The sequence below is a fragment of the Meriones unguiculatus genome, chromosome 4 (genome assembly GCF_030254825.1).
Source record: "Meriones unguiculatus strain TT.TT164.6M chromosome 4, Bangor_MerUng_6.1, whole genome shotgun sequence".
In the NCBI taxonomy this organism is placed as follows: domain Eukaryota; kingdom Metazoa; phylum Chordata; class Mammalia; order Rodentia; family Muridae; genus Meriones; species Meriones unguiculatus.
In genome coordinates this window covers 87,450,387-87,477,296 of record NC_083352.1, presented here as the reverse complement: position 1 = coordinate 87,477,296, position 26,910 = coordinate 87,450,387, and the positions used below count along the sequence as shown (strand labels likewise).

The following is a 26,910-nucleotide window of genomic DNA, read 5'->3' as shown; positions in this document are numbered from 1 at the left end:
TTAAGTCCCACAGAGGGCCCTCAGTCTCACCACTGTGCATCTGAGGTGTCACATTAGAGTGACCGCCACTCCATTGTGGAACTGGTCACCAGACCTCATGGCCAAGCAGACTGTAGGGACACCACAGTAGTGTGGCGCTCTGCAGGGTATGTGAGCTATGACCTCACTCCCAGGACAGCATCGGGAAAGCAGCAGATACTGAGCACCAAACAGCCTCGAGAAGGTGTCACCCTGCTTCAGACAAGCAACAGGATAGAGAAACCCTGTTCTTATTACTCCCAGTTCTTAGAGTGGCTGCCAGGGCTGCAGCCTTAACTAGATGACAAAGGCAGAGGAAGTCTTTTGTGAGAAAATGACACTAAGCCCCAGACACTAGGGCCTGGCACTAGCTGAAACCATCCCTAACCACATCTGCTGGGGACCCTGGTGGTCATAGCAATCATTGCCACCCAGCCTCTGGGGTTGGTGCTCCCATTTAACAGTTAACATGGCCAAAATACCTCTGTGGGCTGAGCTGTGACCAGAGGAAAACTGGAGCCTGGCAAAGAGTCCCTCATTCTTAGTCCTGTTCCTGGGGCACCTCCACTTCAGCAGCAGCAGGCTGGCATCCTTCAGCCTCAGGGAGCCTGCTCACCTGAGGAACAGGCCTACCCTTAAGGGACAGAGTCCCTAGTTCCTAAGCTTTCAGAAGTGAGGATCCCTGAGATGGGAGCACCTTCAGTGCAAGGAGGTCTGAGGATTTGGAGGAAGTTTATTGGGCTGCAGACCCTATCCCAAAGCCTCCCTTAGTTCTATCAACCCTTAAAGGAAACTTAGCTTTTGAGAGGTCCCAAAATGCCAGAATTTCTAAGAGGCATGGGGTTGGATTTTACTGGGGATCTTTCACTCCCAAACAGGCAAGAATCCTGTGATGGTGAGAAGATGAGGGGGACTCAGCATTGTTAAAATCTATTTAAGGATACACTTACTGCCACGCTCTCCACATCCCTGCTGTAAGCTCATTCTGCCACAGAGAAACAGAGACATGGGGTGGGGCATGACTCCCTAGCTGGCAGCTGTTGGATGCTCCTTGCTGCCCTGGCTGCCTTCAGCCAAAGAACTGTCAATCACACAGCCCACCCTAACCACTCTTATGCCAGCATCAGCCACCTTGAACATGACATAGGCCCTTGGTGAAACTACACAGCCACCACAGCTGCTTGCTCCAGCTCCTGCAGGCAGAGCCCCAGCCAGGACGGTTTCAGCTTGCACTGGGCTCTTTGCTATTACAGGTCTCAGTGAACTCTCCATGACTCTGCAACCCTTTCCATCTAGACCAGAAGGGGGCATTCCCCTGGAGCTAAACAGGCAAGCTGTGATAGGTGCAAACACAAACCTTCACTTGCAAGTGAGGTCCAGTGTGACTGTGCAAAGCAGCTCTTTGGCTATAAAAGCAAGGTAGCTGTTTGGCTCTTTTGGGACATCTCCCAGCTGTGCTGCCCTGCTTGGTGTTACATTTAAAGGCTTCTCGATCAGAGTTTTCTTTTTCTTGCCTCCTTTTAGTAGTGCAGACCAAGGGTTAACATGGAGAAAGAAGCAGAGGCAGAAGAGTAACAGCAACAGTGATAGTAGAGAAGCCAGTGCACTGAGCTGTGGAGCAGGCAGCTGTTTGATAGCAAAGCCAACAGCTGAACAACCAAGGGAGCAGCCAGGGCAGGAACAAGGGAGATGGGGAGACAGTACAAGTAGAGAGGGATGGAGTGCTGAACCTGCAGAAGGATAGAAGGCTATAAAGAACAAGAGGAGAGAAGCTGCAGGCCATTTGAGTTTAAGAGAGCTGTTCAGCCCACAAGAGCTTTGGACACATTCCCTACAAGGAGGAGCTGAACACTTGCTGTCAAGGGCTGAGGAATTCACATATCAGGGCCACCAGGAAGCTGAGGCCAATCAGTGTTTAACCCTGACAGCCAGGGAGGGGCCCACAGGGCTACACTTGTACAGCAGGGGGTCTTTTACCAGAGACATGCACTAGGGGGCACCACCTGCTCCTTCTGCCAACCTGCTGCAGCTGCAGCTGCTGCTGTAAAAATAGAGGACTACAAAAGCTGCCTGAGACCAGCCCCAAAAGAGCATTTCATCACCACCTTCCCACAGTTCCTATCCTGGTAACCCAGCCAGCTGACTGGCAACAAGAGCTGTGACCAGTTATCATGCTGCTTGCTAGATTTTACCAGTAACTACCTCACCCTTGTGGGTTCACACTTGTGTGGGCCAGCCTTACGTAATCAAGAGTCTGATACCTCCTGATACCTCAGGAGGGCCCAGCTCCTGTGATCCCACTACGTTAAGCAAGTTTCCACATGTCCTGCTTTTGAATTTGTATGTCCTGTTTATATCCTCCAATCCTTTCCTTAACGGCTGCCTTTTAAATAGATGGAAGAGCTCTATACAGGGGCCCTGGAGCTTGCAGGCAGATGGTTTCAACCCAGGACTATATTTCTGTCTGCACAATGTTTTCCCACTCACTTGGCCAACACACCCACCAGTGACCCTCAGCTGGAGTCCTCTGGGTACAAGACTCTAGCACCAAGCTCTCTGACTCATTCGGGGGCCTGTCAGCTGCAAGTTCTGATTTTCTTTCTGTTTCTGAACCAGCAAGTGTTGTGCGGTCTGCAAGTAGCCCTGTGGGGTTCACCTCAGTCTAGAGAGCACAGAAACTGGAGTTCCAATTCCTGCCCTTTAAACCTTCCTTGCTTATGGACTAAAAGGCACACAAACCTGAGGCTCTGATTTTCCTGGCTAGCAGGTATGGGCTCAGCTGCCTCTGGGCATCCTGGGGAGTGGGGAGGTGGGGGAGGGTAGAGCACCGGAACCCTTTTATTCTGAGAAACTGCCCAGTGCTCCTTGATTATAGTCAATGGGATGTTTCTCCAAGACAAATTCCAGAGCACTCAGTATGACTAAGAATTGGGGTGTCAGTCTTCCTCCCACCTGCCCTCAGCTCTTCATGGTTCTGTGAAGACGATGGAAGAGAAAGCACAATGTGCCTGATGTTACTCTCCTGGGTACTACCTAGGGGCCTTAAGCAAGCACTGCAGTTCCACTGAGCCCCACCCAACGGCTCCACCCTGGAGTTGGACATCATGAAAACCTTACCTCTTCATTTACAGACCACTGCACATGCTCAGGCTGCATCAATTCATCTTCCCACTACCCTGAGTCAGAACTATTACCCTATGGATTTACTTCTGTTGTGAGCACAGAACTTACACTTGCTGCAGTTCACTTTCTGAAGTGGCTGCTAATGTATTCAGAGCTGTGCAACCAATACCACTAATTCCAAAACAATCTCTCCACTCACAAAGATGCCCTGTGATCACCAGTAGTGCCTCTCCATTGTCATAGCCCATGCCACCTCCTGACCCCAAGGCTTCTAATAATCTGCTTTTTTCTATCTGCATTGATTTGTGTATCTTGGTCCTGTTTTATACCTGGAGTCTGGTTTCTTGCACAGCCTTGTGTCCTAGGCTCATGCTATACCACAACAGGTCCCATTCCTTTTTATGGCTGAGCAAGTTGCACTGCGTGGCGACAGCCCCAGTTTATGACCTGGGAGATTGTGGCTTTGTGTCTCTGGAGCATCTCATCCACAATCTCTCAGTAGGTGAAAAGTCACACTTATCTATCTTACTTCCCAGCCAGGAAAGCAACTTGAGAACTGAACCATCACCTTCTTAATGGGCCTCCATTTGTATAAACATATACCTCAAGTATTAATAATCACACTATACAACACAAATGCACTTAGCTTTCCCAGCACAATCTTCCCAAACATAAAAGGCAAGAGTGTTGGGAAGGAGTCACGGCCACCAGAACTGAACATTGTATGTTGAGAGCTAGTGATGTTTACTGAAGGCTGAATGCAGTCGGCATCTGATTTGCTTGCACATACCAGGAGTGAACAGAGCAGCTTGACGGCTTTCCCCAAAGATGTGTCATTCAGAGAGATTATTTGCCTCATTTTCTTTCAGTTCACCTTGTAGGGGGTGCACACCACCCAGCAAGGCAGAGTCTAATTAAATTCCATCAGAGAGGGGCTACTTGGGGTTTTTGTAATGTGTTGAATGATACTAATTCTGTTAGAAACCAAGGCTGGCAGGGGGCAGGGAAGGAGACCACCAAGAGGAAGGGTAGGAGGGGTGGAGAGGGCTGTGGGGGAGGGCTGGATACGCCTATACTAAGGACTATAACGAAACTAATGATACGCCTATACTAAGGACTATAACGAAACCCACCACTTATATGCTAACTTTAAAAATTAACTGAAAGAGTGAGCAAGAAAAAAAAAAGAGAGGGGTGGTGTTCCTTCCCAAACAGGCCCCTCTGCTCCAGCTCTGCTCCCCAGACAGAGGCCTAAAATGTCTCATGTTCCCCCCAGGTCAGTCTAGAGACCAAAGCTCCACCGCCTTACAAACACGGTTCTGTCCCTCCAGTTTCAACACAGCTCTCTAACCTCACCTGGTAACGTTCAAGCTTGGCCATCTCAACTTCATACCCCTAGCCAATCCAGGAGCCAGATTCTTTGGTGGGCACTGATGGTCCTGTTCCTGTGGCCCAAGAGAGACAAGAGTACTCAAGGGAGCTTCCAGCCACTGGATGACAAGTAGCAAATTGTCCTCAAACATGGTAGGAAATAATTATTCTTCCCTAAAATGAAAGCACTAACAGCTGTTGACATGGATGAAATGAAAAGGCCAGTCCCCCAAAGACAGAAGATTGCATTTCTACATGCTGCCTAGAGCAGTTACATCTCTCTAGAGATGGGAGATAGATTGGTGGTGGGGACAGAGGTAATGGTTAACAGACCTTCAGCTTTGAAAGGTGGGATGCTCGGGAGGTGGCTGGTGATGATGGTTCACACTGTATGGTTATTCCCCCCTGCCCCAGACAGGGTTTCTCTGAGTAGCCCTGGCTGGCCTCCAACTCAGAGATCAGCCTGTCTCTGCCTCCTGAGGGCTGGGATTAATGATGTGAGCCTCTATTGCCCGTCTACATGTATGGCTGTTCTTAAGGCTGCAGAACTGGGCAAAACTAAATAGAACTTGGCCAGTAAGCATTTTGAACTTGCATATTTTGCTACAATTACAACCCAAAGCTCTGCTAGGGGCCACAACAGAGGGCCGTGGGAGGTCCTGTAACAAGAGGGGCCCAGACCCTTAATTCTTCCCTTCATCCCCAGCCCTGAACAAGCACAGCCATCGCTCCCTGCCTTGTGAGTGGGGTTTTACTTCTGCCTCTGAGAGTCCCTGCAGCCCCAACCCTGCCTGTCCACCTACAAACCACAACTCCACCTCTGCACTGCCCTGGTTGCTGCCTTTCTAAGATACATAAATTCCCTCTCACTGCTGCTGAGCTGTTGTTGTGCCCCTAGAGTGCCCATTTGTTCCCAGGGCCTGGGCATGTCTGCCCCTTGTCATCCAGTCCAAATGTCACAGTCCTCTTGCCCCTCTTTTCTGAGTAGCTCTGGCCTCCACCTGACCCCTCTTGGCGCCCCCTCTGAACCTGAACTACTCTGAAATGCCTTCTTCACTCCTGGCTCCTCCCCACCACTCACAGGGACAGAGCCCTTCCGGCTCACTGGTTGCCATTGGTTCAGGAGCCAGAGGAGCAGATGAACAGAAGCCGCCTGTCTGTGGGGCTCATTCTTTATGCAGCAGGCTCTAGGCAGCACTTAGTAGGTACCTAAGAAAGGCAGCCTGGTAAAGGCTCCCGGCTCCTTCTCCAGGCAGACAGTGCTCCTAAACAGGCAACGTGTTAATCTGAGCTGCTCTGTTAGCAGTTCCTTAGAGCAACTGTAAGCATCTCTAAGAATAGTGCAGCCTCCCTGACTGCTATGTCCCTGTTTTGTGACAGCATCTGTGACTCAGACTTCTCATGGGGCCAGAGTTGCCTCCCCAAGGGTGCATACAGGGGCACTGACAACAGTGGTGGTGAAGAGGCAGCTAGCTCCTTGGCTCTCTTCCAATGGGGTAGACTGGGAGAGGCCTGCTTGGACCTAGTGAAATCCAGCAATGGCAGCTACACAGAATACTCCAATCAAGGCAAGACAGCAACAGGGTAGCCAAGGGTGGGTGCCTATCATTTATATGCTAACTTGAACAGAATGCTACAATATTTAGTTTCTGACCAGTGACTCAGGCCTAACCAACTATACTCTTAGGTTCAGCAAAAGTCCCGAGTATCACAGGTCAACAACAATGTTGCCCCAATGCCCATCTCTGAAGGTAGTCTCTTGGTCTATAGATGACAAGAAACACCCAGGCAAAGTCCCTAGGATAAGTCAGGACAGGCGCATTCATGTATCTGAACAATTGGACCTAGATCTTGCTCCATCTCACTCTGAGTACTATGGCCTTTTCCACCAGGCTTCCAGGGCTGCCAGAACACAACATGCCTGGAAAGTTTCCCAGGTAAATGGCTCTTCTTTACAGAGCTATTAGCTTCCTTTCATGGCCCCCATAAAATCCTCTAGCTGGTGATGGATGCCCATCCCTCTGCAGGGAAGAAGACAGGAACTGGGAAAAGAAATCCTGCCTCTGAGCTAGGTGAGGGCAGCTGCTCAGGATGCACTCCATCCAACTCTGAAGTGGGTGGTTCCCACAGGCTATGATACAAGCAGCACTCCTTTGAATTAAGCAGTGCTGGGAAAGGGCCCTGCTGGATTCTGAGAAATGTGGTCAAAGCTCCCACCCCACCCCCAGGCTCCCAGGCTAACAACTAGTTTGACAATTGCTTGATTTTTAGGAAATGCTCATTGGGAACCTCAGGCAGGAAGAAATGAGTAAGCAGAGAGGAGTCAAAGCAAAGCCCTTATTGTCCTTTAAAAACAAACAAACAAACAAACACCTGACAGGGCCAGGGCTGTGGCTGGGTCCTTCTTCTAATTAAGTATTAGAATTAAGTATCAGCCATCTTTACAGAGCTTTTCCTCTTCTTTCTGTGGACACTTCTTCGATGTGTTCTTGTCCCCTCTGTGCCATTCTTTCCACCATGTTGCGTCCCACAGGCTATCTTCACGGTCTGCTTCCACACATCAGCCCTTTCTTCATCAGGGCTTCTGTTATGAACTTCTGTTTGGTTCCTTTTCAGATCTGCTTCATCATCTTCAGAGCCTTTTAATTCCCGCTCTGGTCTTCGGCTCGGCCTTCTGCTCAGTGAAATGTGTGGAGCATGGCTATTTATGGGCTATGCTTCAGCTACAGCATCCGAGGCATCCCCAGGGCCTGTTTCTGCAGAGAGTCATTTGTGCTGGTCCTGGCTCATGGTGCTCATCTTCTCTTACCTTCTCGTTTGTTTTGTTCCCTGCATTATTACAGTGCCAGACTCCAGCCCAGGGTCTTGTACACACCAGCCAAGCACAACCTGCTGAGCTATACTCTCAGCTCAGAGCTAATTGTTTTCTCTAAAAATTACTGGAGGACATCTTTGATACTTGGGACAAGAGTCTGTTTCTCTAGAGAGAACTTCCATCTGCCTTGTCACCTGCCGTGAGATTCTAAGTCAGAGGTTGTTTTGGAGCAGGAGGTCTAAGTTTGTCGTTCTTGTTCTTCCCCCACCCCCTGTTCTTCGTCCTGGATTGACACTGGGCAGATCTGTTCCCTGGGGCTGCCATTACAATGCACTGTGAACTGGGTGGCTTCAAGTAATGTCAGTTTCTCCTCTCACAGCTTTAGAGGCCACAGGTGTGAAACCAAAATGTCAGCAGCAATGCCAGTGCCTTTTGGAAGCTCTGAGGGGGAATCTGTTGACATCACTTTCCTAACTCAACGGTGGTTGCCTGCAACCTTTGGGACCTTTGGCCATCCACGGCTGGCAGCCATGGGAATCTGCCTCTGCCTCTGCTGTCATAGGGCATGCTCTCTGTATCTGTTCCTGTGTCTTTACATGGAAAATATGTCTTTAAGACATATTTCTTAACTTTTTTTTTACTTTATTGATTGTGTACAAGTGTGTGTGGTTTTCCCCACTGAACCATATCTCCAGCCATAGATGGAAATATTTTCTTTAAAAGTTTTTTTTAGATTTATTTATTTTATCTTATGTGCTTGAGTGTCTTGCCTGCATGTATGCCTGTACCCAACATTATGCCTGTTGCCCACAGAGGTCAGAAGAAGGTCTTGGATCCCCTGGACCTGGAGTTACAGATGGTTCTGAGCCACCATGTGGGTGCTGGGAACTGAATCTGTGACCTCTGCAACAAGAAGCTCTCTTACTGCTGTGCTGTTTCTCTAACCCTGGAAACATTTTCTAATATTGAATCTTCCTTCCATTCTTGGGATAATCTTATTTGTGTATATTTTCTCTTGTAATATTTGGCTGAATTAAGCTTGCTATTATCTTACTTAGTTTTCTACTTTTGTTGAGTTCTGGAGTTATTCTTCTGTGGTTTTTGATCCATTGTCCCTGTAAGATGAACTATAACATCTTTCTGCAGGCTTGGAAATAATTAATCTTATACAAGAAGTCACTACTCTTGAAGGTTGGAAAAAATTTACTCTTTTTGAGACATATTTTTTTTCTACTGAGCCAAATTTACTCAGAGAGTCATACATTTCATGGCTGGGCATAGTTGCAAATGCCTGTGATTTCACAGACGGTCTGGACGCTATAAAATCAAGTCACGTCATATATTTTACTTTGGTTTTCCAACTTTTTGGCAGAAGTTGCTTAGCCGATTCTTCCCCTTCCTTTAGTTCTATCCTCTTTCTTGTTAGTCTTCTGTCTTGTGTTTGTTGATTTGTTTTAAATCAGACTTCCAAAGTCTTACCTCATATTTTCAGTCTCATCAAAGACTGGTTTTTGTTTTTTTTTTGAACCATTGATGAGTGTAACTTAGTTTTGTGACCTTATGATTCTGTTTACTTTTTTTTTTTTTTCTAAGACAGGGTTTTCTGTATAGCCTTGGCTGTCCTGGACTCTCTTTGTAGACCAGGCTGGCCTTGAACTCACAGAGATCTGCTTACCTCTGCCTCCTTTAGTGCTGGGATTACAGCCATGTGCCAACATGCCCAGCTGACCTTATAATTCTTTGAATAAATTTTTTTGTTTGTTTGTTTCTTGCATTTTTAGGTTGAGTTCTGTAATAGTCTTGCTTGTCTCTGAATAAATGGCAAAGGGCTGGAGTGACAGCCCATCATTTCTCAGACTTTTAACTCCTGACCTGTTCCCATTCACTCTCAACACTGCAGCTGAAGGTTTCCTTCAGTTTCCCTCCTGGTTTCTGTCCATCCCAGCTGACCATGGCAGCACATGCTCTCAGAGAAAGGGATCTGGGCAGAGAGAGAGGAGAGCGGCACAGCCTCCACCACGTGCTTCACCTCAGCACTGCTTTGAAGTTCTCAAGGACCTTTCTGCTTTTAAAGATGGGGTCAAAGAGAACATAAGCCATGTAGCCAACGCTACAGAGTTACGGGCAGCCACACCGTCTGCAGTCCAGGGGCCACTGGGCTCCTGCCATGGTGGAAGCTGGATGCACTCCTGTGGCAACAGGAACCTCTGATTCAGTTCCCTTTTCACCTGAGCCAGCTGGGATTTCTGTTACTGGAAATGACCAAAGCCTGACTCATCCAGAGTGATACATCTTCGGGGCCTCTTCATGTTACCTGATGGCTAAGCAAACCTGCTCCTCTTAATAGGCAGAAAGACACAATTCATTTTATACCCCAAGGCCCAAAACATGCTTACAGATTCACAATTGGTTATGCAGCTTTGGCCTGTATCATTTTGAAATCCTCTGCATTGCCCTCGTATACCATGAGGTATAAATCTGGTTCTAGAAAAGACCCCACACATGTCTAAGGGCGGAGTGCACGTGGAGGGCAACATGATGCACTATGCGCTGGACATATGCTACCAGCTGTCAAATCTGGTCACTGCCTACAAACCTAGGGAATTGCTCTAGGGCAGCATTTCTCAGTCTGTGGGTCTCAACCCATTGGGGGAGGATCCATCCTTTCACAAGGGTTGCCCGAGGCCATCGGGATACACAGACATTTATATTACAATTCATAACAGTAGCAAAATTACATTTGTGAAGCAGCAATGAGAATAATTTTATGGTCAGGGGTCACCCCATGAGGAACTGTATTAAAGGGCTGCAGCACTAGAAAGGGCAGAGGCACTGCTCCAGGGCCTGAAACTACCTCAAAGAAGTCACCAGTCCAGGGGGCCTCAAACACTGCCAGCTTTGTCCCACCCACTGTGCATGGTACTATGCAGACTTGGTGCTAAACACATACAATACGCGGGACTAAAATAGCACCCGGCTTGGAGACATCTTGATGCAGCTCTGTGGGAACAGCAGGCTCCTATGTACACATAGTTCCACTCTGCATGCCTGTTTGTAAATTAATCTCACGTCAGTAGACTTGGCTCACATACCCATGGTCCCGGACCACTTTGAGGCTAACATGGGCTATAGGAACCTCTGTTCCACCCTGATCAGCTCCTTTGAACAGACCCAGTGGCTCTCCTTCCTGTCAGGCTCTCTCCAGGTACTCGCCTCTTGTTATTTTCCTAGGAAAAGCTCATAGGATGGGGGACAGGGATTCATTAGGAGTCCTATCAACCAGTGTCCCAGACATACTAACATGTAAGAGACATACCTATAAGACATGTGAGCAAGACGAACAGAAACATACTGGCCATCAGCAGGTCCGTACCTCTGGGATTTTCCCCTATGATGCTAACCTCCCTGTACTATCAGAAGCACCACTTATCCCAATCTGCGTGACTAAGCTCTAAAGGACTTGGGCTCAAGTCACTATGGCAGGCATGTGTCTTGGATGTGGGTCAGGGAAAGTGTATCAGTTTGAGCTGGCCACTCTTGGAGTGTAGCACACTCATGGCCTCAGTTTACTGGAAGGAAAGCTAATGCCTGAATTAAGCCAGGCTTTCAAGCAGTACTGGTAAAAGTGCAGGCCCATGTATTAGCTTTCTATTACCTGGGAGACAAACATTTTTTTTTAATTTTTTTTATTTAGAGCTACTCCAGAGTGCTCTGTACTGGACTGATCATGAAAGCCTCATCCAGGAAGACAGGTGTGAGGTCAGTGGCAGCTCACCCAGGAGGCCTCCTTCACAGTCCAGGTCAGGTTATCTGCCAACGGCCCCTGCCAACACTAGGAGGCTGGAGATCTGGCATTGTTTCTTCCACACTAAGATGGAAAATAGCTGAGTTGTGTGGCTCTTTTCTTCTGGCAGGAAGGTCCTCCTAGTTTAACAGAAAGGCTCTTCCTACCCTGAGGGATACTAGACACTGCAAGAGTTTTTGTATTTCACTGAGAGGGGGCCCTGGTGAGGGATGAAGATGGCCTCAATGCTAGGCTCTTTGCACATGCCACACTGAGGGCCCATGTCTTTGTTACAACAGATGCTGTGATGACAGAGGGTGGGAGAGAGCATCAAGGTTTCCACACAGAACCTCATGGACCCTGTACCTAATGTTTACCGAGCCCTGATCCAGCCTGGCATTGAACGCAGGTGTTGAGGACTGGGAGCAGGGGGGCCATGTGCTGCTGGATTTGAGGTAGCTCAGAGCTGGGTGCTAAGATGCCAGCAGCTTCAGGGAGGTGGTAGCACACATCTTTAACCCCAGTGCTTGAGAGGCAGGGGTAGGAGAATCTCTGAGTCTGAGGCCACCTAGTCTACTGAGTGAGCTCAAGGACAGCCAGGAGTACACAGAGAAACCCTATCTTGAAAAACCAAACCAAACCAAACCAAACCAAACCAAACAAAACCCAAAACAAAACCACCCCACAATTCCAGAAGGAAGAGTAGAGGCAGCATGTGCATGAGAATGGTGCATGCCTGCAGACCAGTGTCCTGCAGAGACCCATGGGACTAAGGCTGGGGCAGTGGGACCAGGCTTCTGAGAGCTGTTTCTGCTGCCTCAGACAATGGCTTCTGATGCTGGTTACCTGCCCAGACTGCCAGGCACCCCAGGACTCATGGAGGCCAGGACACTGATGGTCATCATTTTTCTGACTACTTCCCCATCCTGAAGCCCCACACCCATCCTAGCTGAGGAGTGAGCCAGGGAGGCTGCAGTGGAGAAGAGAAAGTGGTCACCTGCTGGTCCTGAATTATTAACTGAGGCTAGGGAGTGGGAGGGAGGAGAAAGGAGAAACAGAGGCAGGAACTTGAAAAGCTGAGGTAAGTAGCAGGTGTGCCTGCTCTAGGATTTTGGAAGGGGAACTAGGACCATGTGGCTGCACAGACCCAGAGAGCACACAGGCTGGCAGGTGTCCTTCCACATGCCCCAGGGATCACTCCTGGACACAGGTCAGTGCTCTGCTCCTGAGAGCTGCTCATTCGAGGTGGGAAAGCTCTGACCTTTCCCTAAGTGTCAAGGAACCAGTGCTCCACACTCCTTCCCTCAGGTAAGCCAAGGCCAGTCAAGATCACACAATTCACTCAAATGCACAGCTACCAGGGACCAGGCCCGAAGGCTTTACCATGTCCCTCAGTACCATCCTAAGTGAACTTCCTGTCATTGTGGCCTAATCCTAGGCCTGGGAGCCATAGCAGGGAGGCTCTTCTCTAGTTTGCTCCACAGTCTCACCAAATAGCTGATGTCTAAGCTCACATCTTCCCCAGCTCTCCCATGGTAGCAGAAATAGCTTCTGAGCTCCAGATGCTCAGCTTAGACCCCCTGAGTCCTTCTTCCAGAAGCTACAGTGAGCATCTTCTCAGTGAGGACCTGACGCACTCTTCCCAAGAATGCCACTCAAGACCCTGGGCTATGCTCTCAGGGTTTCCCTCCCCATGATCTGCTGGACTGCTGCTAAAGGGCTGCTCTGAGGAACTATAGGCACACAGGGGGAGGTGGTGGGCCCCATGAGGCCCGATAGCAGTTAAGGCTGGTTCCCCTGTCCAAGGGAAGGAGCAGGGTCTCCACATCCCCTTCTTCTACATGCACCTGGATCCCCAAGCACTTGCCCTCTATCCCAGTTTCAGTTTGACTGTAAATTCAGGGATGCCCTGTGCCCGAGACTCCCCAGAGGCAGCATAGGAGAAGAGAGTTTAAGGCCCAGCCATCCCTTTTTACCTGCCTATACTAAGACAAGATGCTGAAGACTCAGAATCTTCTGGAGAGGAAGGGAAAGTAATATAGCCTGTGTGTGTGTGTGTGTGTGTGTGTGTGTGTCCATCCACTGTCAAGTGTAAAGAGCTTCTTATACTAGGCCTGGCCAAAAAAAAAAAAAAAAAAAAAGAGTCCAGTCACCCAAGTGATACTGAAAGTATTAAACTGCTGGGTACTCTGATGGATGCAAGGGAGGGTGGGAGGGGGGACAGCGCTGAGCAAGCAGGTCAAGGCCCCCATGGCTGGCATTACCTCCTTAGCTCCAAAAACCACTGTGGTAGGTGCCGGGGGCAGAGGCTTTTTACAACCAGTCAAAGAGTCACAGAACACTCACCCCAGGGCAAATGCATGTGGGAGTACAGCCTCCTGAATGAATGGCAGATAGGTAGCCCACTTCTACACCTTTCAATAATCGAACACATTGAAATTTCGGCAGTGAGCTCGTGAGTATAGGATGTATAAAGACTATAAATAGCTTCACGTGGTCTATAAATAGCTTCACCCCAGTTCACGCGGGACTCGGCTGCAAAATGAGCTATGACAAAGCACTTGGTTTTTCAGAGCTCGCTGCATTTGGGGATAGAGAGTAAAGCACTGTGGGTGTGCATGTCAGCGTTCTTCCTACATGTCGTAAGCCAACTGTACATCAGGCCTGGCTCATCTTGCAACCCGTGAAAGTCACCTTGGACCTTGGGAGACAGTCTAAGGACATCAGTCACATATAAAGGCAATGCATGTGCACGTGTACACGCATACACACACAAGGGGTGGGGAGGGAGAGTGAGTGAGCGAGTGAGCACAATGCCTATAAAAGTAATCATGAAGGCTGGGTGTAGAGGGACAAATAGGGAAGCGGAGCCCAGTTCTGGGATAAAACCTGGGCAACATCCTTTAGCCACCTTTTCAGTGACAAAAGCCAGCATAAGGAATGGGGCTGGGGTCCAGGAAAGCACAGCTTTCTAGTCTCTGTATACAGAGGAGGGGATGGAGCACCAGGCACTGTTTAGCTCGCAGTACTGAGCTCCTGAGCCATGTTGGCCTGGGTGAGCTGTATCTCTACTGGCAGGGAACACTACAGGCCACACAAAACTTTGGTGGGGAGTTGGGGGTTTGGGAGAGAGAACATGAGGCTTCAGAGCGTCATGGCAGTATCTCTTAAATGTCTGCACACTGTTGTGTGAAGCTATCTACACATGCAACACAACAGAGGCGTTTTCACAGGTGAGGACCTGACGCACTCTTCCCAAGAATGCCACTCAAGACCCTGGGCTATGCTCTCAGGGTTTCCCTCCCCATGATCTGCTGCTTGGGAACCAGCCTCATCCCAGAAACGCCTCTATATCTCAGAGGAATCTCTTTTGAGTAGGAACCTTTGTGGGCCCATCCTTAGTGCTGGTGTGACCTTTAAGATGCTCTTTCAAGAGGAGCTCTGCATTTTGGAGGAAAGAGCCTAGAAAGTACAATAAAACGAAAGAACTTTATTCTTCAATGAGGAGGCATGGCATCAACGACAGACACGGGCTCTGATATCAGGATGGAGGTTCCAGTTGTAACTCCACCCTTCATTTGTCTGGATCAAGTAACTTAAGACTTTCAGTCTTAGTTGCTATATTTACAAAACTGGATGTCTCATAGAGGGCAAAGAGGAGAAATAAACAAAGAGACAGTGTTGAATATCCAGCATGTGGCACTCAAGAAGACAGCCACCATGGTGACAACCATGACAGGGTGACAGTCCTAATGGAGAGTTCCCTTTACTTTCACACCTCCCATCACATTTTCAGCAGTAGTGACCAGAAGTTACTTGTTGGTTTTCCTACCACTCCATCACTCTGTATCAGAGAGCAGGCTGCCCTGCTACCTCACTCACACTCCCAGCAACATTCTCAACAGCTGGGAAGCTGCCCTCTCCCACTGCAACTGCAGCCATGAAAATGATACAGATGTGGCTAGGGTCATCAAGCAAGTCAGTGACAAGGACAGGTAAGAACTCTTCATTGTGGGCACAAAGAAACACCAAAGCCATGCCAGCTAACACCCTGGAACCAACTGCCACAGAATCCTCTTGCACACTTCATGTCACCCGTGTTGAGAAGCATCCAGTGGCCTACCCCAGTGGCTGTTTCAGGCCAGGGGAGCAGAGAGGGGAGAACAAGAAGGAGAGGGGGCGGCTGGGGTACAGGGAACTGAGTCATCTTCCAACTGGTCCAAGCCCATCACACACAGTCTGGCTCCTCTATCTTTGGCGGGGAGCCGGGGGCTATTCTGGGAAGCTCTGCACACAGCCTGCCACTTCCCTGCCAAGCTGACTGGGTCAAAAACAAAACCAGCCCAGCAACAGCCCTATGTCAACAGGGTGGGAGGTGAAGAGGCGCTGAACAGAACAGCAGGAACGGGGGAAAGTTGGCGGAGGCTGGGGGAGCATAGTCACTCCCACCTTGAAAAAAGGATAGTGCAGGGGGAAAAAAGCAAACAAAAATTGAGTTGAAGGTCACAAAGCATTGTGGGAAAGACTGGAGTCAGATGTAAACTGTGTGTGTGTGTGTGTGTGTGTGTGTGTGTGTGTGTGTGTTTTCCTGGCAATGGAACCCAGGAGCTTGGTATAGGCTAAGCAAGCACTCTACCACTGAGCTACAAGCCCAGTCCCAAGCTCTGTGTTTGAGAAAGTCACTTAATTGCTCTGTGTGTAGGGACAGCAGTGGTCTTACGAACTAGGGAATAAACACTATGAGGCTATCAGAGTAGGTACTGGGCACATGCCTGAAGATTAACTAATGCCTGCTGCCCAGTTCTGTCCTTAAGTGCCCTCCTCTCCCCTCCTGGATCAGGGCCACCTCTGAGGGTAGCCCACCTAGAGCTCTTGTCTCACAGGCACTGGATACCCAGGACAACTGAAGCCCCTGTAGAGTGGAACAAAGCACTTGTCCGTTCTTGTGTGACCAGAGTGCTGAGGCCATACCATTTGCCCAACCAATCTGTGAGAACTGCGCTGCATCTAAGGAATCAGAAGAGGAAGGGACAGAGAGTCCTCACGCCAGCAGCACTGCCACAGGGGAGCGGAGCAAAAGCTGCTGCTCTTAGCTCTCGGGGTGAAGGGCAGTGTCCTACCCAGAGCTGAAGTTTAGCAATATTTGTGATGACAGAATGGGGAATGGGGGAAGGTCTGGCAGCAGAGGAGAGAGAACCAAGGGCCAGGCTTTGCATCTGTGTGTTTGCATCTGACACAAACTGTCACAGATGATTATGTCTTTTTGACAGATGAGAGGGCTTGGGGAAAGAAAGGAAAGGACATGCCCCAGGTCACTCTGCAAGTGGGTGTGAGGCTTGGTGGCAGGCAGCTGGCTCTAGCAGGGCAGAGGTTCTCAGCAAGCTGTGACTATCTCCTGGATGGGAAAAAGGCCTCAGGCAGCAAAGAAAGAGGCGAAGAGAGGAAAGAATTGATAGAACTCTCTAGAATAAAGTCTTTAACTGGCACTATGTGGGGCTTCAAGGTCTAACTAGCCCTGCCAGACACCCAGCCCTGTATTTTTCTTACCAGGCTCTCCAGAAACTCCAGGGTTGGATTAGGAAATAACCAGAAAATGAGAAATGTCTAAATGTCTACTGATGGGAGAGTAAAGAGATGTCTATCTATGAAAGGAAATATGACTCAGCCTTAAACAGGGAGATATTCTCGCACAGGCTACAACACAGATGAACCCTGAGTAGAATCTGCCTCCTCCTCAGCCCAGCCCATGGGCAAATATATGGAGGGCATCATCACTCTCACTGCCAAGAGGTGTATGGTGTTCCTCATCTGACACAGGCCTGGGCTTTTGCACATGACAAATGTGCCAATGTCAGGTGCCAGTCCAGCAGCTCAGGATATCAGAGCTACATTCTGAGAATCGGTCAACCCGAGAAAGAGTAGCTTCTGAGGGGCTGGGCTTCAGAACAGGAGGACCTGAGTAGAACAGGAGGGCCCCAGCTGTCTCTCAGCAGGTCATGCTCAACAGTGTAGTGGGGCCCAGTATACAGGGCCTGTGGTTGTTAATGCCCTGGACACTAAGTAATTGTGGTCATACTTCCCAAACCTTAAATCCACAAAAGAGCCAGGAATAAGAGCTTGGGCCAGGCTTGCAGTGAAGATCTCAGGATCCGAGGCTGGCTCTGCCACCACTATCTTCGATGGTCTTGGGAGCCTCTGGCGTCATCCAGCAGTTGTCAGGAGGGGCTTGAATTTCTGGGAGGGGTACAGACAGATAGGAATCCTCTTTTCAAATCTACTCTGCAAGAGGGGCTCAGCCACCTCTCTGGGACAGGCTGCTCATCTCCCACAGGTATTACAAGAAAGCTCTTATGTTTGCCTCCTTGTAACCAGATTCCTGTCAGCACTTTACAGTTACCTTGGATCTTTCTTTTGGGAGACAACTTGATGGAGGTGTTGAATGGCACACCCTCTCTTGGTCTCTCTGATTTTATTCTTGGAGGCAAATTAACTTAGCTAGTGATGGGACAGTAAGCCACTAAAAGCCCCTGATCTGTTTCCTAGGACCAGCTACCAGGCCACTGTTTCTTAGCCAGTACAATACCCTTATCCTTTGGGTACATTCTGCCTGCTAGGTATAAGAGAATTTCTCCACTATCTCTGACATGGGATGTCAGAATGGGATCTTATTAGGGTCTTTGCAAACAATAAATCAAGACAATTTTGTGATAAGATCACATTGGATTTAGAGTGGGCTCAAACTGTAATTAGCTACTGGTGTCTTTGGAAAAAGGGAGAGAAGACAGGGAGTCTTAGAAGTGGAGGCCATGTGAAAACGGAGACAGAGAGAAGTGATGCAGCCACAAGCTGAAGAAGCCCTGGAGCCACCAGAAGCAGGAAGAAACTGGGGGAGGGGGAGCACGCATCAGAACAGGCAGAGGTTTCATGGCCATGCAGAGACACCTAACTTCAGACTTCTGATAGAGCAGTGGTGAGATGCAGTTCTAAAGTTTAAGTTACCAGCTTCGGCACTGTGTCACGGCACACAGCCCCAGCTTGTGGGCTAGAGACAACATACACCCTGGCCTTACCCAAGTCCACCAACCAGTCTTTCTGCTCTGAGTGCACTGGGGGAAATGACCACTGCTGATCTAACTGTGATTAGCAACCTCAGCACTTAAGCAGGACTGAGCCAGCCAGTTGCTGGGCTGTTACCAGGGCTGTAGTTCAATTAACTTGAGGCACTTAAGGAGCATTCTCATGTTAATGTGAAGCCTGTCTGTGTTCAGGTTGTTAAGAATTGGCCACCCAGCCCACCGGGTGCTGATTGCTGGCCATCCTCTGCTCTCCCTGCTTCTCCACCCTGGCCTTTTGAAGGCCTCTGCGTGGTCAGGCCAGGCTGGACATTGCCAAAAATCCTGATGTGAGCCAGCCTATACAAATAGCTTTCAGATCTAACTCCAGGAGAAAGGCAAGCTTCACCTGCTGCCTGAGCCACACAGACTTCACCCCTACCTTCGAGTTATCAGCCTGCCTCCAGATTGGGGAACCTCTCAGAATCGGGGAAGGCAATAAACAGTCAAGGCTTTGGGCAGCTTTAGGACTACTAGCAAGGTTTCTCTGACAGCTGGCGGGTGGCAGGACGCTGCAGCAAGATGGGCCCTTTACCTCTCCCCTCAGTTACATGGGTTTGCCCCGCCAACAGTTATGGTCAGGGCTGCCACAAGGTCTCAAAGGGTTGTGGGACAGCTGAGTCTTGCGTTGCTTGGATCAGAGAATTTAGAAATATCTAGTGTACCTAGTGAGCCTCTTTTTTGTTGTGAGGTTTTTTTTGGTTTTTGGGTTTCTTCTGTATTTGTTTTGTTTTAAGACAGGTTTCACTGTGTAGCCCTGGTTGTCTGTAGACCAGACTGGCCTCGAACTCAGAGATCTGCCTGCCTCTGCCTCCCCAGTGCTGGGATTAAAGGTGTGTGCTACCGCACCTGGCTTCTAGTAAGCCTCTTTAAAATGCAGGCTCCTGAGCTGGTGAGACGGTTGAGCAGCCAGGCCTAACAATCAAGGGTTTGATCTCTAGAACTCATAAGGTGAAAGGGAAGAACTGAATCCCTCAGGTTGTCCTCTGACCTCCACAAGCATAGAGTAGTAGCACACTCTACAAGTGTTGCACACTCATGCCCCCCACCTCCATGCAAATAATCAAATAAATGCAGGCAAAAACAAACAAACAAAAACATTCTTTTGATTCTCCCTCCCAGGCTCTCTGCATCACATCTGCAAGGGAGTTAGCAACTTGTGCTTTAAACAAATCTCCCCAGGGTGATGGAGAAACCGCTGAAAAATGACAGCAAGGATCTGGATCCTCTTCCATGTACAGATGGAGACAGCAGAAGCAAGACGGGCTTGGAAAGGTTATACACAAGAGCCAAGCCCCAGTGTCTCCAAGGCCACTGACCCCATAGGCCAGTGCAGATCTGTCTGTCCAGGGAGCACTTCCTTACCCTTTCCTGGCTCCTGGGCATCAGGTGCCAACTTTGCTCTTGGCTATTGGTGTAGTCTTTGGCCATGTGTTTGCCTTTGAGCTCAGGCCCTGAGCCTTATTCAAAGTGGTTCCCCAGGGCTTGGCCGGAGTAGTTGCTCAATAAATACCAGTTAGAAAAATGATTTTAATTCCAAACCCTGTTCCCTGACCTTGGGAAGATCACTCAACTTTATAACCCATATGGAATAAATTTTGGCTGTCTGCCCTAACCATGTCACAGGCCATAAAAGTCAGCTGACCATACACAACTGTAAGGTGGCAGAGAGGCCTTAACCTGAATACTGGATACTACATAATGAATAGATGGCACCAAGCCCAAAGAGCCCAAGGTGTGAGACCCAGCCTGGAGACTGCAGGGGGACAGGGTCAGTGGGTGGTACCTGGGCTTGGAGGCCAGATGAATCTCCAACATGAGGTAGAAAGGTGGATTCCAGAAGCTCTGCTTGCTTCCTCTCTCACACGGAGATGGGCATGGGAGAGAGAGACAACCATGTCTTGGTCCTGCTCTAGCAGGGTCCACTGGAGAGCCCCCAAATGCTACCAGGCTAAAAACGGGAGGTTGCACCAAACAGCAGTCTACAGGCTAGGTCTGTGCAGGGCCATACCCCAGGCCCCAGGCTTGGACAGCCAGCAGCACTGCCATCACTTCCAGGTGCTGGTGTTCTCAGGGCGACTGAATGTGTATGGGTAGCAAGAAAGGTCTGTCCCTGCAGAGAGGCCTCTTGCAGCCCTAGGCAGGGCAACTAAAGAAATCCACTTTTGTGCTAAGTCTGGCTCACAGAAGGCCAGGCCCTTGCTAAGGAGGACCTCGAGGAGCCTAGGCCTGAGCCCATCTATATCATCTCAAAGGGACCAACTGGTTCTTTAGTCCAAGCTAGCTACTAGGGGCATCTCTGAGGGCTGAGCAGCAATATGCCCTTTCTGGACCCAACCAGCCTACACGTTATAAGTGCTGTGGCCTCGTGTGACTTGGGAAACGCTCCCTGGGTTTCTGTGTTAGTTTCTCTCTCTAGCAGGCCTGACCTGGGCACCATGGAGCAAATAGGCAGGAGCATACTGGACTGCAATGTAAAGACAGGGGCTGTGAATAGCAGAGTGGGGGACAGGAAAGCCACCCCTTTGCTCTAAGCATTCCCAGGCTGCTAGCCAGGGACTCACGTATGATTACTGGCCTCTGCCCCTTCTTTGGGCCTTTGATGGCTCCTCCTCTGCATTGTGGCTATACCTGAGCTCCAGCAGTAAGACACAGAGCTGCTTCCTGAATCCTGGAATGGAGGAGAAAGACCAATGCTACCCCTCACCCCAAGGTAAGTCTGTTCTAGGGAACACAGTAGAGTCTGTACTGGTGAGGTACAAACAGTTTTTTTTAGGGGGGGCACTGTCCTAGCCTCAATACTAGGACAAACTTTGACAAGAGTGGACACTTGGAGGTAAGCCCTGTGAAATCATCACCTGTGCCTGCACCCCTCTTTTGATGAGGAAAAGAGAGACCTGGAGTTGCACCCAGCATGAGGGATTTGTACTCTGTTCTACACATCAGGAAGCTAAAGTACAATGGGATTCAACAGGTCACATGATTGACACAGCTAGTACTCAAACCTGGGTCTATGTAGCTGCCACACTTTGTGCTTCCTACTGTCTGAAGAAGTTCCTGCACCCAAACGGCCCAGTCCCCATATCCCAGGCCACCCCCATCCCAGGAGCCCTGTCCAGCCCCATCCCAGAGATAGGACTTCAGCGAATAGCAGCACATCCCACACCCTAAGTAAATGAAACAAGGTAGCAAGAATGTTTTAAAATTAACTAATCCCTACTCCCTGCCTGAGCGGCCTTGACAAAGCCTGCTCACAGCCGTAGGCTGCCTGGGTGATGTGCTCACACCTAGAAAGTTGTGAACATTACAAGGGCACGCAGTGCCAGGCAAAAAGGGCACCAACATAGAAGAAAGTCTTCTGCAGAGATGCTCTGCATTTTGTCCTCTACAGCTTTTCATGTAAACCAGGAAACAGGCTCAGAGAGGCCAGGGCCTCATGAGCAGGCTGATGGCAGAGTGGGGACAAGGACAGGGCCTTTGGATTTGCTTCTCTTCCTTCAGCCCTGCTTTTGGAACTAGTGAGGGGTATTCTTACTATAGCAACAAGGTAGCAAAGCTAAGGCAAGGAATGGGTGGCTGCTGAAAAACGGACGAGTTAAGCTGGTTAGGTGTCCCTTTCCTCCCCCAACAGGGGCCCCAACCTTTTCCTACAGTTCATTCATTTCCACCAAGCCTGGTTTTGTCAAGGGACAGTGTCAGCTCAGAGAAGGTCCCATGGAACAGAGCGGAGGTGCCAGACTGGATCTGTGGTCCTAGTGCTCCCTTCTAACAGTTGTCACAGTTCTGAGGTTGGGCATTCATGTGAAAGGAGCTTACAGCAATGAGAGGGCCACAAAGCTCACCTTACAGAGAAAGCTACTACTGCTTGTTAGATCCCCCAAAACAAAAGAATAAACAAACAAACGAGCACCCAGTCCTGACTCCTGTGTACAGTCCAGCTTCCTCTCACCTAGCATGTGAAAAGGTGCAGTTAGGGCCACTCTGGGCCACAGAGCCAGGCCCTGGAGGCTCTCAGGTTTAGAAGAAACTGCTTCACGCTGGTAACCAAGAAGGTGCAGTCAGTCCTTGTCCTCCACAGCTCCCTCACCTCATTCCATGGCTGCACGTCCACCTACAGTTTTTATCCATTTGGCCTCTAGTGAATTCCTTGAGAACACTTCCGTGTTACCCCACATTCTAGCAACCTTTTTGGAAGAGTCCTCAAGTGTCTAAGGCTAAAAAAAAACAAAAAACAAAAAAACAAAAAACAAAAAAACACCTTTTTCATAATGTGCAAATTTCAAAAAAAATTATAAAATGAAAACAAGAGTTCCCACATATCTACCGACAATTACTCTCCTTTTGCACTGTCTGCTTTATGTCTGTGCCCTCTCCTTATGTGTATGTCTAAAGGGTGTATCATCTATCCCAGCCCATTAAAGAAGCTACTGAAATGATTTGTCTACAACAGCCCTACCACCTCCACCACTGCTGAAAACGCACTGTCCGTTTCCAAGACTTCGCATCAGTGCTGAATGTTAGGCATGTGAAGCAGACCATGCTATCTCAATGTTACAGGCAGGAAACTGAGGCATAGGTCCTTTGATGTACACAGCCCCTCCCACCACATAAACCACTAATATTTTTAAGAACCTAGTATAAGATAAACAGACTTTGTAATGCATGGTCTTCCTGATTGTGGGATAACTTTTTAAAGATTTATTTATTTATTTATTATACAGTGTTCTGTCTGCATATATGTCTGCACAGCCAGAAGAGGGCACCAGATCTCATTACAGATGGTTGTGAGCCACCATGTGGTTGCTGGGAATTGAACTCAGGACCTTTGGAAGAACAGCTAATGTTCTTAACCTATGAGCTGTCTCTCCAGCCCGTGGGATAACTTTTCAAAGAGAATTATACTGAGTCTATAGCAGAACGGGCGGTGGGGTGGGGTTGGAGGAGAAGGTATCTGGATGTGCTCTATTCTCTACTTCACAGCTGAGTCTTGAACTGTACCCTGGGCAGGAGTGAGTGAATGAGTGAATGAGTGAGAGGGTAGGGATCCCGCCCACTGTTACCCCCACGCTGCCTCCGCAGTCAGCTTGGCTGGAGGAAAGGGAGGCCAGGTAGGAAAGCACTGCCTTGTTGGGCTGCCCTCCTGTTTGCTTAGCCTGCTCCCATGCAGTCTTCCTCCCAAGGCAAGGGCCAGGTCTGGTCTTCATCGAGAGCCAAGGTCCCACCATACAGAGCAGCCACATGTGTAAAGGACGAATAAGTTAGTCAAGAGCACCCAGTTCTGGCTCTATCTTCACAGTGCAGGCTGCCCAGACCCTAAGATGGCTTGTGAGTATGTGAAAGGGGGTATCTGCATATAAATCAAAGAGATGAATGATGACAGTACGCATGCAGTGAATGATCAATAGGATTACAGGACCATCACTCCAAAAACATTTGCCCAGAGCTGCTCTAGAAACTGAGCCAGTAAATGGAAGAGGGATAGAAACACAGAATACCTAGACATTCAGAAATGAGCAATGCAGAAGTACACAGAGACATACATGTACACACAGACAGACACACATTGCACACACACCAATATATTACACATAACACATAAATACCCCACGAGCACACATACATCAACTACCAAATACCCACATGCTCACAGAACACTAGACATTTATGAGCATATACACACATGCTTGCACATACTGCAGTACATATACAAACATGCTACCCAAATCATATCACACATTAGTACATGACCCACATGCACATAACCCCAATACCACACATACATAAACAGACATACATGTACATACATAACACATCACACATAAACATGCCACATATGTGTTTATATGTACGCTTACATGTAACAAACCACATGCATGTACACACAACACCAATATGACATCTACATACACCATACATATGCACATTTGTACCCTCACATTCACACACATAACAACACAAACGCAACAAACTGTCACAGAACCCTGTAGATACACATAATAATCAGATAATACAAATACAATGAACATACTACAGACTCACATCTTGAACATAGCTTACAAGCAAACACAAAACACACTACATATGCCACAAATATACAGGCAATTGCCACAGATATGCACATATTCCTACCTACCATACCACAGTCATACAAATACAAAATATACACATGCACACAGCCTCAATCATACATATCACAGGAAATACACACACATGCTGACTACACATACTGGATACAAATAAATGCATGCACCCATGCATTCTCATATACACGCAATGTAAATGTTCCATAGGCCGCACACTTACATGCGCTATACACAAAACAAGCACATATTCAAGCATAGGCCCCACGTTTATATACACCCCCTCACGGGCACATCACAAACCATGTACACAGCACCATCTCAGATGCACACACAGTACATACGCACACACACCAGACAGTTGCACATACACACCACGCACAGAGGCTTGCATCTCAGCACATCTTAAGCTGATCAATGTCGCTCTGACAATCCCCTTCCCTCAGGGCTGGAGACCTTCAAAGAGTGAGAATCTGTATGCTTCTCCTGCAGAAGAACATGCCAGTCTCTGTAACTCCCCAGACATGTCGTACAGGATAAGAAGAGAGGGACAGGAGAAGAGGATAGGCTCTCTTTTAGAAGTGGACAAGGACAGTCTGCCCTACCCAGGTGAGACAGTGAGCCGAAAAGACATGAGTAAAGGCACAACTGTGTGATCCTGGCAGTGCTGAGAACAGTTATTAAGATCATACAAGCATGAGCTGAATGTCAACAGATACATGAGCTCCTGCTAGAAGGGGCACACATGTTTGTGTGTGGTTCGAGCTTACGCATGTGTGGATATGTACGTGTGTGTGTGTGTACTCACAAGAACGGGATGAACAAGAGCGCATATATACGTGCATGTATACATGTATGTAAGTGCACAAGGGTGTAAGTGTGTGTGGATGCATATGTATGTGTGTTCAAGGAAATCACAAGAGCATGGGGGGATGTGGGGGTGACCCCACAGTTGAGGTCATTCAGTTAACACTCCCAAGAGACTAGTGCACCGGATGCCCTAGGTGGGGACAGAGGTTTAACCCCCATCCCCAAGATAGATGCCGTCCCAAGCCCCAGAATCCCTGAACAGGGACAGAACTGCCTGTCCTCCCTGGGCATGGCCTGAGTGGTCAACCTAGCGTCAAACTTTTCCCCTACAACACCAGGGCCTCATGAGGTCTGTGTGAGCCACAGGATCCCGGCTTCCCACCATCCCTTCCCTGAATCCCGGCGCTCCTGTCAAATTAAAGAAGAAAGAACCACTCACTGCCTGAAAGCCAGCCAATACAGTGATTATTCCACTTTTCCTGGAATGAGCCTTCCACACTTTCGCTGGCTGAAGCCAGCGGCAGCCAGGGTTCCCACCTCTCCAAGCTGCTCTCACACCCTCTGCAGCTCCTCAAGATGCTTTCAAGTAAGTTAGCACTATGTGCGATCTTGAAATCACAATTACACTTGGGAGCATCCACTAAGCAAGGACTTGGGTGGGAGGAGGCAGGGCTGGAGGGTGGCACTAAGGGCCTACCTGGGATACAAGCAGTGGGAGGTAGAGCCTGCCTCTCCTGAACTCAGCTCTGGCTGTCCTTTCTGGGTTTGCCAACTGAGTGATCCAAATGGGTGCTTGGCTGGTCCTGGGAAAGCATGAAAGACTTCAGGACAGAGGGACCCTTGCTGTGATAGCGGCGGTGGCGGTGGCAGCACTGGACCAGCCTCCCACCCAAGCTGAGAGCAGAGATGAGAACGGAGCTGTACTTGAGGGCTTGCCTTTACGTGTCACATCATATTTTCCATTCTCAGACATACAAAACAAAACCAGCGCATGGCCTTCCCGGCATCATCAGCTCGTAAACCCATCAGAATTCACAGCCAGCCAACAAACCCAGACGTGGGTAATGCCACTGAGAAGCCTGCACAGTGCCAGATGCCGGAAGGGTCTTGGTGAACGCAGAGCCTGGAAGCTCTACTGATGCAGACACACACACTCCTTGGCCTGCCCATCGGGGCCATTTTACTGACCAGGAGGGAAGCATGAGAAACACAAGAGTCTGTGGTGGCTCTCACGTAGTTTTAAAAGAACAGGGTCATGAAGGAGATACAGTCAGCCACTGAGCTACACAGACCCCGAGCTGCTGTCCAGGCTCTGATGCCATTATTAAAGCATTCTGTCAAGGAGAATGTGGAAATAGAAACAGAGCACTATCAGGTGGCCATGACCTGACTTATCAACACAATCTTGAGTCCTACTATCTTCTAGTCACTTGGAGAGCTAACATATGCCTCAGCTCGATCTCACAGCACTGACAATGCCTACACCTGAATGGCCCAAGTCCTCCGCAGGCAGCTCCCTGAGCTGTACCTCTTTCAGAACTGGATATGGATTCCCTGAGACCATAGCACACTTTGATGCTCCCTGTGAGTCACACAGGGCCACTTGGTGTGCGTTCTTCTATTTAAAGATTAGACAGGGCTTACACGCAGACACCATTCAAGCCTGTAGCTTCTAAGAACTGGGTGCTAAATCTGGGATCTTCGGCCCTCACTTTCCATCAACACAGGAGATGTTCTTGTTGACAACCGAGGATTTTTTTTTCCACTGCCAGCTGCACAGGAAGGAGGGGCACTGGG

General features: G+C 49.0%; 1 protein-coding gene across 13 annotated transcripts in view; it reads right to left on the bottom strand.

The window, feature by feature from the left end:
* Pitpnm2 (phosphatidylinositol transfer protein membrane associated 2) overlaps window positions 1–26,910 on the bottom strand; it is a 132,360-nt gene that overhangs the window by 44,625 nt on the left and 60,825 nt on the right. For 2 of the 13 annotated variants that reach the window (XM_060382353.1, XM_060382355.1), the window contains one exon: window positions 17,197–17,345. The exons of the other annotated variants lie outside the window; for them this stretch is intronic. The gene's annotated coding sequence lies outside the window, so the exon portion shown is untranslated. The remainder of the gene's footprint in view (window positions 1–17,196; window positions 17,346–26,910) is intronic. 13 annotated transcript variants of the gene reach the window in all.